The sequence below is a fragment of the Galleria mellonella genome, unplaced genomic scaffold (genome assembly GCF_026898425.1).
Source record: "Galleria mellonella isolate WM207_F2 unplaced genomic scaffold, CSIRO_AGI_GalMel_v1 utg173, whole genome shotgun sequence".
NCBI classification, from domain to species: domain Eukaryota; kingdom Metazoa; phylum Arthropoda; class Insecta; order Lepidoptera; family Pyralidae; genus Galleria; species Galleria mellonella.
Genome location: NW_026442016.1, coordinates 8,609,051 through 8,627,739, shown reverse-complemented (window position 1 = coordinate 8,627,739; position 18,689 = coordinate 8,609,051). Strand labels below are relative to the sequence as shown.

The window sequence follows — 18,689 nt, the reverse complement described above, 5'->3', positions numbered from 1 at the left end:
AATAAAGATGAATGAAGTGTATACTCGTAATATCAATAATTGAAGAAAATTTGTAAACGTTTTTGATATTACCTTAATCCATAAGTACCTACATCAAAGTAATAAAATGTGTTTATTAATGTTCTTGATTTATTAGGTTGGAACATTACATTAAGATTTTAGGCTACCATGCCGAGATATTTATGGGACATTTATATCACAATGATATATTTCTATAACTCGAAGTACATTTACTTACCTCAAATGTCATACATTCAGCTATATGAGAAAATAAAAAAAATTCATAACATCGACTGGTTGATATGTTTATTTTTTTCTTTAGGTGTATTGAAAGTGTAATGGAATTAATACGACGCATTAAGTATCAGCTCATATTATTTAACAAAGGATTGAATAGATTTTATGGTATGCCATGTGACGTAACAGTATCCATTAAAAGCGGTTTATGAAGGATGTAGGTGGGGTACTGGGTGTTGCCTGTAAATTCTCTCCTGCATAATGCTCTGAGAATATTCATGTTTTAATCTATATATATATATATATTATATTTATTGGTATGACGAGGATGTTAATTGTATAGCCAAATTATTATTATAAGTGATTATTATAGCCTAGGTTTAGACTATATATTTAGAAAATCAGAGTCGTAACTCTCCCGTCGTTAATTCTTGAGACAAACGGACAATTTTTGAGGAAGGATTTATGTATTTGGAATTCTACATGAACAACTCATGGTGAATATGACAATGAGTGGCAATGATAGTCTCATTCTTGAAATTGCAATACTAAAATGTATAGCGTTAGAATTAGGTAGATTCTCATATATAGAGGTTATCTATCTATATATCTCTATAGTCTAACTGTAATGTGATCGGTAACAGTTCTGTAGGTAAAACTCTTGATTGAAGTCTCAGGGTTCCAAGATAGAATCTTAGCTTCAACTCCAAAAGTTTTCAAATACCTGTTTGGGAGATGTGAACACGCACGAAAAGTAATTTGCCAAAATACGTAAGAGGCCGTCGTCGGCTTGATGGGCCAGAAATTGTTGACACCAAATGCCGCCGCACTCAAACGCGTAGTAGTATAAGTGACGTATAATACAAACAATACCTATTTATTTATTTCTTTTTTAGTACATGTATAGTATATATACAAGATGGACTTAAAATTGAGAGCGTAAGTTCTTTATGTTATATTATTTGATTTATGGAACTTGTTTTATATATATTATTTATTATTAAGAAGCTTCTGGAGGCGTAAATATTTTATATTATTTTTTAATTGCATATTAGGTGGAACTCAGTCATCTGTTAAAAGAGATTACACAAGCACAGTCGTGAATTTTTCATAGAAATACCCACATATATTAATTACATTTGTGGGAGATCGAAAATTGATTATTTAAAGAACAACACAGAATTGCTTTTAACATTTTTTTTTTAACACAAACAACAAAAGATTTAATATAAGTATATTAACGTATATTTATAAGATATTGAAAGATTTCAATATTATACAGGGGTTTATTAAGCGTATTATATGTTCAGATATTTCGTGCCAAGACAATTAGAATACCTATTTATCAGCGATATTCTTGTTAAATTTTGTTAATATTAAAAATAAAAATTGGTATTTGGTATTTAATAACATCTACTCCGAAATTAACAATCACTTTACTTGACTTATCTGTAGGCACACACAAGCTAAACATGCACCATGTTAAAAGTAATACTAATCGACTATAAATATAAACAATGTTGAATATTGCTGTAGATATTCAACAAGTTATCATTCATAATGAACATTTTCTTAAAATTGCTATCATTGAGCGTATTAAAAGTCCAAGTATCTCTGATGTCGTATAATGTAATCGGATCTCGGATGAATTTTCACAATTTCTACATAAAGATGCATGGACTATTCAACATGCTTAATATTGTCAATTATTGATAATTTAAAAAAAAATGTTCACAATGTAAATATAAACCAATAAAGTTACAATATAAATCAAAGGATCACCTTTGTGTATTTATATGTATGTATACGTACATGATAATATAGTTTATATGTATATGTATGTAAGATTTTATATAATATATTCATGTTAGTATATTTATATGACTACAATGTGTAGTGTGTCCATTATATAAATTATATAATTTATGTGTGAAAAAATATTTACCCACAGCAATTTTCAATATTTTTCACCGCATAATTAGTTTTCTATTTTTTTTAAGAGTAACTAGGAGAGAATGCTACATAGCATTACATCCGCCTTTTCTACCAAACATTTTTTTTGTAATGTGATCAATAAAGAATTTATTAACAAATGATAATTTGGACTATCAGATATTTTTCCTGTTGGGCTTTGGATATAATAACTTAATTATCATAACTATAAACACATTTCAGTAATGGACAGACATAAATTTTGTATTAAATTAAGCAGTAACTAGTATTGACTGTTAAAATAAACCAAACTGTTCTTAGGTTTAGTGTTAAAAGGTGTAAATTGTCCCATACTCGTTGGGATAAAGATCATTTTCATATTTTGTTATATCTATTTGTAATATAATCTCTATTTTAAAGTATTAAAAATATTATTAACGTAAAATGAAATACTAATTTTAGCTGTACTGTAATCAGATATTGTAATTATTTTGTCGTCACATTAGACGACTGTGATATCGGACACCTACCCACATAAATTGACTTTTAATTACTTTTTATATAAATATTTGCATGACTGTTCAAGTCCTTCTACGAGTGATTGATTAGGGTTCGATGACGCGTGTACGAATGTAAAGGACAACATTGTTTGTTCCCGTTTGTAATATAGGAATAAGTATTGTGCGTCTGTTCTAGATTCTAGGATCCCTATGTCGCTTTAAAAAACATTTTTTTTAAATCACGAATTAAAAATTTCAATCTTCAAATATTCGATATACCTAAAATTTATAAATATACTCGTATATATATGTTCACGTACCGATATGGGACAAGTAAATATACAAATATTTTTTAGAACTAATCATCATTGAAAAATTAATAAATTTAATATTTTCACAAAAGGTTTTAGTAACAGTCAAAATTAAATTTACAGGTTTTATTTCTGAGAATGACTTGTGCCCTAATATTTATAGATTCAATAATTACAAGTAGTAAATATTGATATTGAATTAAAAATAAAAAAACAATCAATCTTACTATTTTAGTAATATAGTAAAATTATAATTAGATGATGATGATGACATTTAAGTTTAAATATAACAAAAGTTCAAATATAACATATTATAAGACCAATAGATGCTAAGGTAAAAATTTTTAGAAATTTTTACTGTCTGTTCATTCCGGCATCACGCAAAAACTTGGATACACCAAATTAAATGCGGTTTTCAAATTGTAAATTTTTTTTATCCGGTGTATGATACGCCATCTAGAAGTAGTCCATTTCATTAGTTTTCCTACTTCTGAAATCCACGCGTACTCTTAAGCGTAAGTTCAAGCGCGTAAGCTTTTGCCCGTTATTTTACGCTTTACTGCGTAAAGTAGCGGGAAAAAGCTAGTAATAGATAAATATGTTCATGACTGTTATCCCTGATAAGATAGAGTCGTAATGATTTTGACTACGCTAGGCTACGACTCTCTTAGTAAGTAGAACAGTACAGTTTGTAGAATATGTATATTACTAAATAAATATAAATCAGTAAAGTGTAATGGAATTTTGTTTATGTACGCGTGTAGGTACATTTTTTGAAATGATATTTTGTCAATGCGCTATTACATTACAATTACAATAAGTAAAGCGCTACCTCCACTGGGAATTAATGTTTTTATTGAAAAGGAACTCCATTATATATTTTTTCCTCTATTTATACGAGATATAACTTATTATTTTATCTGCTTTGTGTGAAATAATAAGATACTGTGAGAAATTTTTGTTTTGTTAAATATAGGATTTCATAAGAAACTGTTTGTTGGGAAATTTTACTTGTGATTCACCATTTTAAACTGAAATATTTTTAACGTAAGATATATGAAAAATGTTATCATATATTGGTATGTGTATTCACAATTGTAATTGGTTTTTTGTTACCCTTTAGTCCTCGATATACTGTATATTATGTAAAAAATGCCGTGTAATGTTTCTCCATATTTCATATTTTTAGGCTATGCATGTAAAATTTTGGCTGTGATTTTTTGGCCTGTTTGATATTTATTTATAATATTATTATTATATCAGCCATTAACTGTCTACTGCTGGACATAAACTACTCTATAAAGAGGGATTTACTAATAATTGCCACGCTTGGCAGATGGGTTGGCAACCGGCATTAGGCTTTGGAGATATTTTAAGAGGGACGCTGCTGCCCATCCCCTGGATCATTTAGTTTCCTTAGTCGCCACTTACGACAGCCACGAGACAGGAAGAGGTAGCCCATTCTAATTATTATTTTTATATTTATTTATTTATTTTTACTATTATAATATTTTTAAATATTTTTGTAAATGTGGTTGACATTATATAATACAAAAATGTTTTAGATTCACTTATTTATAAGCCTTTAAATTGTGCGCAATTTTATAAATCTGAGGGGTCAAGCTTTATTTCATAATTTGGTCAACAGATTTTAATAAAATATATACAACTTTTTAAGTTAGGCATTTTCCCAATAATACCTATTCAAATGTAAAATTTCGTCGAAATCCGTTTAGTCATTTTCTTGCGACGATGTCAAAGAAACAGGCAAAAGTAATTGAGTTCCATTTCTTATTTTTAGTCTTCATATTTAATTTTCGCGAAATAAATAATTTATTTACTTAGAGACCTTTCAATTCTTCTAATTTTATTATAGTGCTAGTTGTATCCTGCGGTTTTGTCCTAGTGTAATTTATTGAAACTTCTTTGTGGCCATAATGTAAATTTAAGTCTGGCCATATATATATATGTCGATATTATTTTTCTACACAGTTTTTGTTTCTATTCAAATGGTTGTCTCGTCTTGTATCTATACGTATTATATATATTGTTGTTCTAAAGAATATTATTTTTTCACTGTGACCCTCTACATAATTCACTAGGACAAAACCGCAGGATTTGAGGACCGACAGGAGAAAGAAACTCAAGATCTTGTGTTCTATCAATAGCCGTACTAAATTTCTTTAAATCGTTTAAGTATATTCAATATCCAGTCGTGAATACGTGAAAAATTTACAAAATTTTTCATATATTACATTAGTTGTTTAGTTGTTTTTGAATCGTAACCTAGTATAAAAACCATAATTATCTACATATAAACTTAACATGGTTATAATTTGTTATGTGTGCCTCATTAAAATTAGTACGAAGTAAGATGACTTTTTCATTAAATACTAATATAACATAACATGTGAGGCATACAATTTCCTGAGAAATTGCTTTTAGGTGTTTTTAGTAACCGTGAGTAAATTTCGTAAAGTTTAAAGTTTACACTGAAAAAACTTGAAGTTCAGTGAAGTTGGCGCAAGTTTCACGGAGGTTGTAGCGCGGGCTGCGTCCCGCCCCGGGGGCGGTGGGCGGAGCGGTCACCTATATAAGCTTTTGCATGCCTGAAACTTTGTTATTGAATGAGATCATATCGGTCAAGTGACACGAAAGCCATTCACTGTTGACGCATTCGCACCGTGCCCGCTGTCAGGTAAGTTGAGATAAAACTTTTGTTGTTCCCACCAAACTGGTGTTTATGTGTTATCTAATATTACTAACGTTTCATATGTATATTAGGGAAAATAAACTTGGAAAAAGTTTTTAATCTATTTATTAAAATATTACTACTTTTATTAAAAAAAAAATCAGTCTGTAATAATGAGCAGTGCTGCAAAAATATAGCTATAATATAGTAATTGAAATTACATACACGTAAATAATTTATCGTTTTTTATTATAACAATTATAATTTATTTTAAACTTATCAAATTTTTACTTATTAACATAAAAAACGACAAAACCACCGTAATTTTTTAGACAAACAACAATTAACAAAGTTATATATAAAATTATTTTTCTTTTGTTGTATCTACTCTTTACCAAAAACTATGAAAAGTTATTCATTAATATTAAAATAATAAATATATTAAACAAATGTCACAAACAAAATCATATCCATAATCTGGACCATAAATGAAGATTTTCTATAAAACAAGAAACTACTCAATTAAGTCATATTTTCGTTTATAATATTCAGAATTAAAATATTCAAAATACACCACACAAATATGATTTTCATTTAATATTATAATGAATTTATTGTTATCATTGCGTACGGTACGGAGCGTACATACTCATAATTTATTAAAAAAAAAATATATATAAATATTTTCATTATTTTAAGGCAGTTAAATGTTTGTGTGGGTTAAAAGGTACCTGCGAGATAAACAACAAAAACAAAGTAAACAGTAAGCCATTTATATTATCCTTCATATGTCTATAAATTATAATATTTTCGTGGTTCATTTTACGTACGATTTCAACGAACATTGCCTTATATTAAATTCCATATTTTTTTTACTAAAAAAATTTCCAATTTTCTAATTTTTTCAAATAATTACTATACCAGTTTAACTGTTTCGGAGTAATGCAGTAGGTAACAAACAGAATTAAATTTTTATTAACATCGGTTTCTATATTAATTATTTTTTTATATGCCATAAAATATAATTATTATAATATCAATGTATTATTTTAAATGAAATAAAACTATATACGTAAAATAAAACTGTACCTAGATGATGTTGTTTAACAAAATAAGGGATTCTTAATAAGAATAATAATGTCCAAATAATGTTTAGAATTTTTATCTATCAGTCGGTTTGTACGTATTGGGATTACGCAAAAAATATTGCACAAAATTTGATGCGGTTTCCACAATTATTCATAAAGATAGAACATAAAATCTGTATCTTTTAATAACTACTTTCAAAAGTAACGAATACGGATTTGCGAACAAAAGGTAGTATTGGATTATGTTTGAATAAGATCCAAATTTATATAATTCAGTAATTTTTTCTAGTCAGCAGTATTTTGTTTAAGTCTATTAAATTATTCCAATAAGGAAGAGATACTCAATTCGTACTGAAAAAATCATGAGAGCGATTAAATAAAATTTGATAATATTATTGTAACTAATTAACAATGAAACAGACTAGTATGTCTTGTAAAAATTCTCTACGCGTACGCTTTTGTTGCGACCGAAAACCTATTTCCGTATTCATGTCACTCCTCTATAATTACAGTACAATTCATCCTATATTAAGTTCATATGAAAATAATTAACATTTTTATAATACGAAATAAGCTAGTATTTTATATTCGTCTCAGTTACTTATTGATTTACTAAAATTTTTATTATAATCTTCTAAATATATTGAATTAAATTAAAAATTTCAAGAAACCCCCGAAACGCCTGAAAAGAACTTCATGAACTGAAGCTAAGAACCATCTTGATTACGTCAGGTCTTACAATACGTTTAGAACTTACAATTTCGCAGACAGACACACTGATACGTCAAACTTATAACATACCTTTTTTACATGTGGGGTTAAAAATTATTTTTTTATATAATAATATCGTATATAATAATAATAATATGTATATATTTGTATATTACCGTTTCACTCCAACATCGTTTTACCGATGAAAATTGGAATGTATATGTATTTTTTCGTGATGAATGTTTTTGCGTATTTTTTTTTTTTTTTGGATTTCTAATAATTTTTAGTAGTTACACTTTGACATATTTAATTCTGAACCGGTACTAATTTCGCCGGCTCAGCTTGTTTATTATAAACATTTGCTCAATAGTAATTGATTATCGGATATGCATAGAATAAAATTATAACTAGGCAATGTGTATGCGTAGGAGATTTTTAAGGAAAATTTATGATGACAAATCTTAATAAGAACATTAGAAGCCAAAACAATAATTTTTAGAATTTATTTCTGTCTATTTGTTCCGGTATCCGTAAAAGTTACTATAATAACTGGATGTAGTTTTTATAATTGTCTTCCTAAAGGTCGAATTTAAAATCTCGTCTGTTTTATTTTGATACGCAATCCAACGTGGTCTATTTAGTAATTTTTTTTTGTTACACGTTTTTTTTTATACCACTGAGGTGGCAAACAAGCTTACGGCCCACCTGATGGTAAGCGGTTACCGTAGCCTATAACCGTCTGCTATACCAGGGGTATTACGCGCACGTTGCCGACCCTGAAGAAATCTCTTTACCCCCCTTTTGTAGAAACCTCTTTACCCCTATGCTGTAGTCTCTTGGGAAAACCTTGGTAGGGAACTCATTCCATAACCTGAGTATTCGTGGGAGAAAACATCTCTGAAATCGTGTTGTACGCATTTTTTTAAAGATGATACGTAATGCGCTCTAAAAAATAAAATAATAAATAAAAAATAATAATAATAAAATAAAAAAAAAATATACCGAATACAGCGACAGGATACAATTTTATACATTTAATTATATTATAAATTAGTTTAAAAGGAATGGACTAATTGAAACAAGAATAAATATGATGCATATGTTTGTTATTGTGCCGAAGTGTAAATGAAAATTATTATCAGAGGCGTCATTTAGCGTTGACGTACAAGTACGTAATAAATAGATAATTAAATGTATCTACATGTCTTTTTTATTGTAATATTATTTATGTAAACTTGTATAATATAATTAAATATTGTTTCATAAAAAAACTGTTCAATTGTGCTAAAACCAGTTATTTTAGTATAAAAATTAAATTAATTAATTAATTAAAAAAAAAATCTTATGGGACTAATCTATAAGTCCTTTCAGATAAAAAAATAATTTTCCAAATCGGTTTACTATTGATGAAGTTATGAGGTAATAAACATAAAAAAATACAACTGGATTGAGACCCTCTTTTTTTATTTCGGTTGAAAATAGACGCTAAATTCATTAGAATTTGTGTCTCATTAAAAAGTTGGAATATGCCTAATTTTCCCGTCTGTACTATCTATAATAATAACATCAATAAACGAACGTGTGTGTAGATACAAAATCTGTAATTAAACTTTTAAATTCTATAATATTGTGTTACTTTGAACTCAAATTTCAATCATTAAACTAAACAACTTTGTTTTAATAACTTTTTGAGAACTTGATATTGTTTCCACAAGTAAAGTTGAGTCTTTTGATGATGCTTAATTTTTTATCACCACCTTATACCTTTTAAAAAGTTAAAAAAAGCGACTCAATAAGATATTAAGTTATTTATTTGTTCAAAGAACTGTAGCCAATAAATATTTATTTTAATAATATTTTATTAATTACATTGTACTATTTTTTTAATGGATGGCACTGAAATGGTAACTCCACTTGAGCTATCGATATACACTGCCAGAGTACCAGTCAGAGATGATAGGTGATAATAAAGTTAGGTCAGTTCGCCCATCGCGACGAATTTGACAATAATTAATCACGATGGTTTCCAGGGGGAACCGCGTGGAGATTGACCTGACAGGCTATATTGTTAGCAATGGAGAGTAAAGTCCCCATTACTAACAATCTTTCTCCCCCATTACATTGCACTATTAGGTATTTATTATAACTTTTAAGAAGTGTTATCACAAATAACATATTATTAAATAAAATTATGATTACTTAAATATCAGTATTATTGGTATTCGGTGATATTCCGCTACCAATTTTTGTCAGGTGGGCTATCAGTTTGTTTGTCGTTCCTAGTATCATTAAAAGAAGTTCTTGTTCCCTTCGACTTCGAGATTTTAAAGAAAAAATTATGGCCAGGAGGCTGATTGTTAAACCTTTTTGTTACACCTCATAGGTATATCGTCACCGAACTGTGAAAAGCTCGTAAGAAACAAAATTTACCCATGTAGTTGAAATTCGCCTGCTTTGTAAAATGTCGTAACAAACAAAATTTATGAAATCCTTTTCTTATTTGTCTGCTGTCCCGTTTCAATCGAAACTCTTTCTTTGTAGGAACTTAATAGAAGATTTATGATTTTTTTAGTGAACATCTTTCTATTTTATCGTTATTTTCTAGGTCAGTTAGCCCATCGTGACAAATTGCACTAGAATTAACCATGATGATTTTCAAGGAGAACCATGTGGAGGTCGACCTGATAGGGTGTATTGCTAGCAATGGGGCAGTTAGCCCTATTACTAACAATCCCTTTTCCCCCGTCAAATAATGATTATTCGCATAAGGAATGGACCGCGTTCGGTTATATGTACATCCGACTTTTAGTTTAAGGTTGTCGCTAATTGAGAGCGGGCCAATTAATGTATTGTATGTTTTTTTCGCACATCATTAATTTAAATCAAGTTTTACTAATAATGAGATTTTCATCTACACAATCTTATTGCATAAAACTTGTTAAAATCCGAACCTGAACTAATAAGTGGAGCTTTGAATTTAAAGATAATCGTCAGCTATCAATATCTGTCCACTGCTGAATATAGGCATTCTCCATAGACTGCCATAACGAACGGTCCTGACCACTTGCATTCACTGACTCCCTGCCATGCATTTGAGGTCGTTACTCCAACTAGTGGAGGGATCCTATACTGTGTTTGCCTATATGGGATCGCTACTCAAGAACCTTTCTTCCTCATCGGTTGTTGGTTCTTCATGCTATGTGACCTATTGCCCTTTAGCTTACTTATTCTTCGGGCTATGTTTGAAAATGTTAAATATATTTATAAAGATAATATATAAAAAATTGATTTTATTACCAAAGCCGCATTACCAGAGAACTACTTAGTAGTCCCAAAGTTAGACCGTGGATCAGATGTTTTCATGAATTGCATACAATAATCATATATTCTATGGAAGGTAAAGGTAAGGAAAACTATGTCACTGCATGAAAAAGAGTCTGTCAAAAGGCATTAAATTAGGGTGACGCTACAGTAGCAGGTGGGTAAATTTGTATACTCAATGTTACTCGCATTTACACTTGAATATACACTTTTGCACATATACATGTGCAAATAAATATGCCACCTATTTATGTGGTATTGACAGTCGTGAATCACGCTGTTTTGTATGAAGTGTCCGGGGTGTGATAATATTTCACTAGATGGTTTTCTTCCCCTCCTGTAAAATTTAATTTCGCATACATGTTTGCGGTTTTCACAATATAGCGATGACATGATTATATACCTAAATAACTATCACCATTATTATGAATATACTTAAACGGTTGTTAATATTCAAATATTTGTTACTCGACTAAACTGATTTATATTAAATTTACCTTATAGATACCCCACTGATATGATTCCTATATAATATCTCTTGCCTTTTTCTTCACTACTACTTTAACAATTCGTCTTCTCATATTACTATTAAAGATTTTTAAAATTAATCTGGATTTTTTCTATAAGACAGTACTTGCAATATTTATTCTACCTTATTTTTACTATATCTAGAATATAAAAGTATCCTATATTACTACATTTATCCTGATTAATCTCAGCTTGCCCCATGGTAGATTTATAGATAACGTACGGTTCCATTAGTAGCAATATATCGCGTCTGGTCGACCTCCATGGCGTCCGCCTGGGTCTTATTATAATTAATTCTTCGGTAGTTAATTCAACATGACAAAATTTGTCATATTGGGTTAGCTAAACTATATCCTCACTGGCACGTCGCCATCGTAAACCGATAGCGTAGACTAGGTTACTATTTTTTTTTTGATGGGTGAAAATGGTATGGTAACCCCGCCTGCGCGATAACATGATAGTTTCCAGGGAGAACCGCGAGGAGGTCGACCTGGTTGGGTATATTGCTAACAATAGGATTCTTAGTCTCCATTACTAACAATCCCTTTCCCCCCACTAGGTTACTATTATCATCTATGAAAAAATGTGTTTACATAGATTAAAATTAAATAAATTATGCCATCCTGAAACCATAGACGTCGTCGGGGGTAGATGTAAACAAAAAGTATTATTATTTATTGTTTGTACAGAGAAAAAATATTACTTACTAACCCAATATTCGCTATAGTTCTAGTTAATTTCCTACGCAAGTCACGATAGATCAGTTGCCTAAATAAATATAAAGCACTTAATAGGTACTAAACGATATTATCGCTGTCGAGTACCCGTCGGTATATCAAGACGAGATTACAGCTCTATGTTCAAGGGCGTGATTTGTTTCTAATAATGTATTGAGCACGTAAAAATATTTACTTATACGGGATCTGTGATATCGCTTTATAGATATACAAAAATCAAATATATTTAGAAACAATTGTTTTATTTTATCCACGGACTATCTATACGTATCTATTATAGTAGTACCCACCGTGTCCGAATGAATAAAGTTTTCACCTCCCTTTTTATAAATTAAAGAAAAATTAAGTATTAAACATACTATTTTATATTATAACTTCGCTAAATAAGTGGTATAATAAAAAATAACGGATGGAAAAATAATTTAACAGCTACTTAATATAACATCTAAATAACATTTTTTTAAACAATTTAGAATGACGAACAAGCTGACTGTCAACCTGATGGCAAGCAGCAACTGCCGCTTATAAACATAAACAGTACCATGGACAAAACAGAGTATACTGTTTCGCCTATGAACCTCCCATGCGTTGCCATTCCTGAGGACTAAGATGTTATGTCTCTGTACCCTGTAAATTCACTGCCATATCCCACCCTTCAAATCGAAACACAGCCTTGCAAACACAGCTGCTTCACAGTAGAAACAAGATTAGGACAGAGGTGCCCAAGCGAATGACTTTTATACAAAGTTTTTCTCTGGTAGTTTATTTATTTAACACATTATTCCACCTATTGGTTACAGGAATTGTTGAAAATTTCAATAAGTGTTGTGTAGTATAAAAGGCAATCTTATTGCATAGTAAGTGCGTATAGACTCATAATTATAATTATCATTTCCATGTCCTCAACCCATATCTATAACTATATTTATAGTAAGTACCTAATTCACTACATACGTTTATATTGCTCACATACCTACCTGAATTACAAATTACATTGTCCCTCACTATACCCGAAGTAAAATGAACGCATTACCTGGAACACAGGCGGTCCTTGGAAAGTAAGCAAAGGTGTGCATCTCCGTACGATGTCGTATCCAGTTACCGACCATTACGCCACTAGCTAAAGAGACGACGGGTCATTATAGCTATTTACAGTAACACAATATCAATATTTAAGTGAAAGGTCATATATCTAATAATTATAATGTGTTTCCAATTATGTCAAAGAAGGAGAACTTACTTAAATGTGAAAGTGGAATTTTTGTTCGTTTGTTACCACTTAGTGTCATTAAGTTTGGTATCAATGAAAATATTTGAAGTGAAGAAGAGCATAGGATATTTTTTACCCTTGTTAAATAACATATTCCGATCACACAGTCAAAGTTACGGTTTAAAACTAGTATTCCATAAATACCTTTTCTTGTATGATAAAAAGAAATTTATAACACCTGTTGTTATGATTGATATATGATTAAAAAATAATGATGCTGATATATTAATAAGCTTAAGTTATTATATTATTACTATATATAATGCATATTATATATAATGTATATCGTAATAATTATTAGTTGTATAAAATGCAAAATACGTATACAGAATTATTATTTTAGAAATCCCCACATTAAAATATAGTACGCACTAGCATATACTTGCGACTTCGTAAAGTGATCGGAAGCGTTAATTAATTGGGATAAAAAATAATGTAGTACTTTTTCATTCGAAACGTTTGTTCCAATTTCATGACAATCGGTTGAGCCGTTAAAACACTAGGAATTAACAAATGAATAAATTTCTTTCACATTAATTTTACTTAATTTTTTTTTTATTTTAATTTAAATTAAGATTAGAGAACCGTAATAGAACAGAAATATATTTAATTTATAGCAATTTAAATTGCTATAAATTAATTTTTATATTGAAAGTAACTAACCGCGCGGATGAACGAATAAACTCCGGAGATTAAATGTAGTTTAAAAGGTACATAATTAAGTACTCCACTAAAGAGCCTCTAATGTAGCTAATTTCTCGTAAACAAATTAAAACGGTATTATTTAAGTGCCAGAGACTTACTTGGACAGTTTTAACTTGTTACACGGCACTTGAAATAAGTTCTATTAATAATTTTATGCAGTATGAACTTAGACATTTTAATAATAAAGGATAATCTATTCGTACTTGGTTATTTATAGGACTCGGATTTTAAGTTGCATATTTTTATTTTACTGAGAGTGCCAAAGAAATTAATAGCTCACTTGGCAATATAATTTTGCTTCGTATAAATAATAGCGTAAAGGTAAATCTTTTAAGTAAATCCGACCTACCTAAGTTAATGTGGGGCCAAGACGGGGGTAAATTTTATCATTTGCAGAAAAAAAAAATATCAGAGCAGTTTGGAAATAAATATAACCGAGACGGTAATATTGTATCACATATTTTATAGATTATTTTATAAATTTTAAAGAATAAGATTTGGAACTATTAAGAAAGTTAAATGTACCTATTCTAAATATTTTTTTATGATACTTAAAATAGCAAATAAGCAGACGGTTCATCTACTTAGGAACTACGTCGTCCATAGATACGAACAGTTCCATAGACATACCATATATGTATACATAGAATATACTATTATGTTCATGGTAGTTTTCATGCGATGCCGCTGCTGAGGACTACAATGTCACGCCTCTATACCTTATTATTTCACAGCCATATTCTACTCTTTAAACCTAAACCCAGCCATGAAAGCACTGCTGCTTACTGGCAGAAACAAAAGTGGATCAGAAGTACTTATGTAAACAACTTTTGCACACATTCTCCCTCTGGTTTATATTTGGAAAAATTATAAGATACTTTCGTGGGAATATCCATCAAATGAAAATAAATTTTATAGCAAAGAGGCAACCTACAAATGCCTCGATATGTAAAACTACCAATTAAAAGTAGTGAAAAATCCATCTTATGTGAATGACGTAATTTCTACTTTCGGCACAAAAGGTTATCGAACGTCTACGAATATGTATCTACATCTTTATACAAAGAAAAGGAAAAATATCTAAGTATCATGAATAGGCAATAATAATGGGATCCGTAACCGTATTGTTACGTTTATCAGTAAAAACTCACATAAGAGCGTATTACCATACTGGATCGACGCGATCACATAAAGAGGTAGTTTTTGTAACTCGCTCTTGGTAGGAGTCGTAGGAGTTATCTTCGAGTTCATTGATCAGAAACGAAATCCCTTTTTCTTTACTCACACATTTTGGGCTTATTTTTACCATATAGTTATATAATACCAGATAAAGATACCAAATAGTTAGTGTTCATACTATGCTTGTATATGAATTCAGACAATGAACAAATTTGTGAATTTTTAAACAGAATAAAAAAAAAACTGAGGAAGTACGAGTCGGACTTACGCGCTGAATAATGTATATTAAAAAAAAAGTTAAAACAAAAATTGTAATGTAACTACATATTAGGATTTTCGGCTTGTTCCCTTTACTGGTGCTGTACAATATTGCTTCTTCAATTTCGTGATTCTAGGTTAACAGAAAGTATCCCTATAGGTTTTGACTCTTTTACAATTGTCAAAATATAATAAGTTTTTTCTATCATAAAATTAAATGGCTAGAGTCCTATATCCCTGTCAATAATGGTCAATTACAGTAAAGGTATTTGTAACTATTCGATTATTATTATTAATTGAATATCTTTTTTTTTGTGATAGATTTTTGAATTACTTAGTTTGTAATAAAACACTATGTAAAGCTATAAAGTTCTAAATGTTAACGTAAACAGTGTCTTAAAATATATAATATTATTTACTAAGTAACTATACTATAGTAATAATATGGTATGATAAGATACGTCAACCTCACTCACCATACTAAGAAAGCATAAACATAAGTATAGTGTAAATTTTCGTTATTACTTTTGTGTATCTCAAACTTTACCTGAACTTTGATATTAATCTTCAAGACAGCACTTAAACTAACTACATTATAGTAATTCATTGTTTGTGTTCACAATAGAAATCGTATAGTAAATAAACAATAATTTTAAATAATATCGAATAGTTGATAGCTACAAACATTTTATTTATTTGAAATTGATACTAAATTGACCTTTAAAACTTTCAAGAAAGATATCGTCACACCCTACTGCTTTACTATCTTGATTTAAAAGGTGTCAGGACTTTGGATCTAGAAGTTTTTCTCTGACCAACATGGTGACGATTGAAATTGTAATGTCGTAAAAAACAAATTACACAATACCAAAGCTATTAACAATCCAAATTAGAGACACTGCAATATTTACATCCTCATTTGTTATATTAAATTTCAGTATATTTATGGATACCTGGGCAAGTTGAATTAAGTTCATCGTAAAGAAAATATACAACAAATTGTATACGAGTGTGCCATCTGCTATTACAATTGTGAGCATATTTATTACTTTCACATTAGAAAATAACAAAAAGTAAGCAGCCGTAAATAAGGCAGCCAATAATTCAATTTCATTTGCTTATATTTAAAATCTTTATATTTATGCCCATGAAAATATATCGTACAGAAGATAACATTAGGCATTAATTGTGACATAACTCACAGGCTGTAGGGATTTTTGGGCTATTACAATACATATTAGCGTATTTGTTGGGTTACGATTGCCATCTATGGCAATAAGTCAAAATGTCAGCCACCTGAGATGGTGTATTGGAAATTATGTATTATTTTATGAACAGATAAGGATTTCTTTTTATTTTTTTGAAACCTAAAATTTATGCAATATTTAATATTGAAGTATCCTCACTACAATATATAAATAACAATAATTAAAGACTGGCTTTTAACCGCGTCTTAGTTTGCGCGACCGGGATTATGCTTACTGACCGGCATAAAAATATTCTTCTCCATCCCATATAGTTACGTGTATACCAAATTTAATAGTAATTGGTTGAACTGTAAAGGCGCTATAAAGTAACAAACAAACACATTTTCACATTTATTATATTAATAAGGATATATAGATAAAAACTTTAATACTAGTTAGTTGATAAGAATTATTTTATTTAATTCCGTTATCATTAGTATATAATTGTATGTATATTCAGTTGTTTCCTTCGTTGATCGATCGTCATAAGAAGAATTAGATTAGATTGTACCTGGCAATAAATTTATGATCAAAAATTGTTGGCAAATGTACGTAATTACATTACACATTTAAGAGGCATTTAATTTTTTGCTCATAAATCTGGACAAAGCAGTAAAAGTACTATACAAGTCCCTATTAAAAACAAAGAGACTCAATTAATACTTTTTCTTTTTAAATATATTTTGAAGGCAGAACATAGGTACTGGGCTTAGTGTCATTTTCAAATTTTACTAGTTGTTCCCTATTGTTGCTAAAATTAAAAGTGAGTTTGTTTGTTTGTTGTTGCTTCTTGGTGCTTTAATAACTCAACTGATCGTATATATTTTATTAAATTAGGTGTTACTTTATGGAAGTTTCTATCACTGGTTAATTGATTAGAAATATTTTTTTATTTAATAGACAGGATTGATTATTATTATCAAATCATACGTTGGTAGTAGCATATAAACTAATGTCAACGAAATTAAACTAAATAATTGTAATCAGATAATCGTCCCGAAATTTGGCGTAAAGGCGTAAAGTAAACTTACAAAGTGTCTATATAATAGCACATTTACAATAAAGGAAGGTACTTTTCATCTCGGTCAAATAATATACATATTTGCGAGCAAATACTATATAATTATATAAAAAAATTCAAAAAATATATATTAGCCAAGTCTTAATCAATGCTTATGTTCACTTTAGATGTAATAATTGCATGGCAACATTCTCGATAATTCATAAAAACATTTATTCTTGTATGTGGCAATTAATAATTTTGATTGGAGGTAGTAAGATAAAAAAAAGTTGTTGGTGTCTGCTCTTAAATACAGAAACAGAACAGTTTTGTCGTTGTCGCTCATAAAGTATTTAATAAGTATAACATTTAATTTCACAATCGTGTGACTAGTTTTTGAATTTAATATTTTTGTTTTATAAAAGAACTACACAACAGATAATTTCTCGTGTCGTTCTTAAATATTTAAAAGGATTTAAGATTGAAACGTCTGTCGGAAGATTCAAGATCGAAACCCTTAGTTCTTATAACATTTACGAGGTAATCTCAGGTAACTTTAGCATGCTTTAGGGAACTGAGTGATCTGAGTATGTTGTAAAAGGAATTTTCGCTAATCAAAGGGTAAGTCATTTGAACTAATTTTGAATCTAGGTAATTTAGTACTGCTTTTAAAACAACTTGTCGTTTTTCGCATTCTCAAATATTTCAAAGAACTTATCGTACATACAGTCCACTTTACATTCTCGTACATTTTGGCCCATCGGCCGGATATCATTGATAGGCGACATAATTGTATTATTAGTAAATTTGATTTGCAAACTATAGTAATATAATATTAAAATAAACTGTTATCTAGTTGAACTAATTAGTATTTTTGCATTCCATTGTGCAGTTTTTATTTTAGTCGAGGGTAGATAACTAATTATTAAAATCATTGATAGTGGAATTAAATTATTAATAAGCACTACATTTT

At 29.4% G+C, this 18,689-nt stretch overlaps 1 protein-coding gene across 1 annotated transcript in view; it reads left to right on the top strand.

Annotated features, from left to right (window-relative positions):
* Window positions 1-5,607: 5,607 nt before the first annotated feature.
* LOC113515664 (short neuropeptide F) overlaps window positions 5,608-18,689 on the top strand; it is a 116,510-nt gene continuing 103,428 nt past the window's right edge. Inside the window, exon 1 of the mRNA XM_026899923.3 lies at window positions 5,608-5,678. The gene's annotated coding sequence lies outside the window, so the exon portion shown is untranslated. The remainder of the gene's footprint in view (window positions 5,679-18,689) is intronic.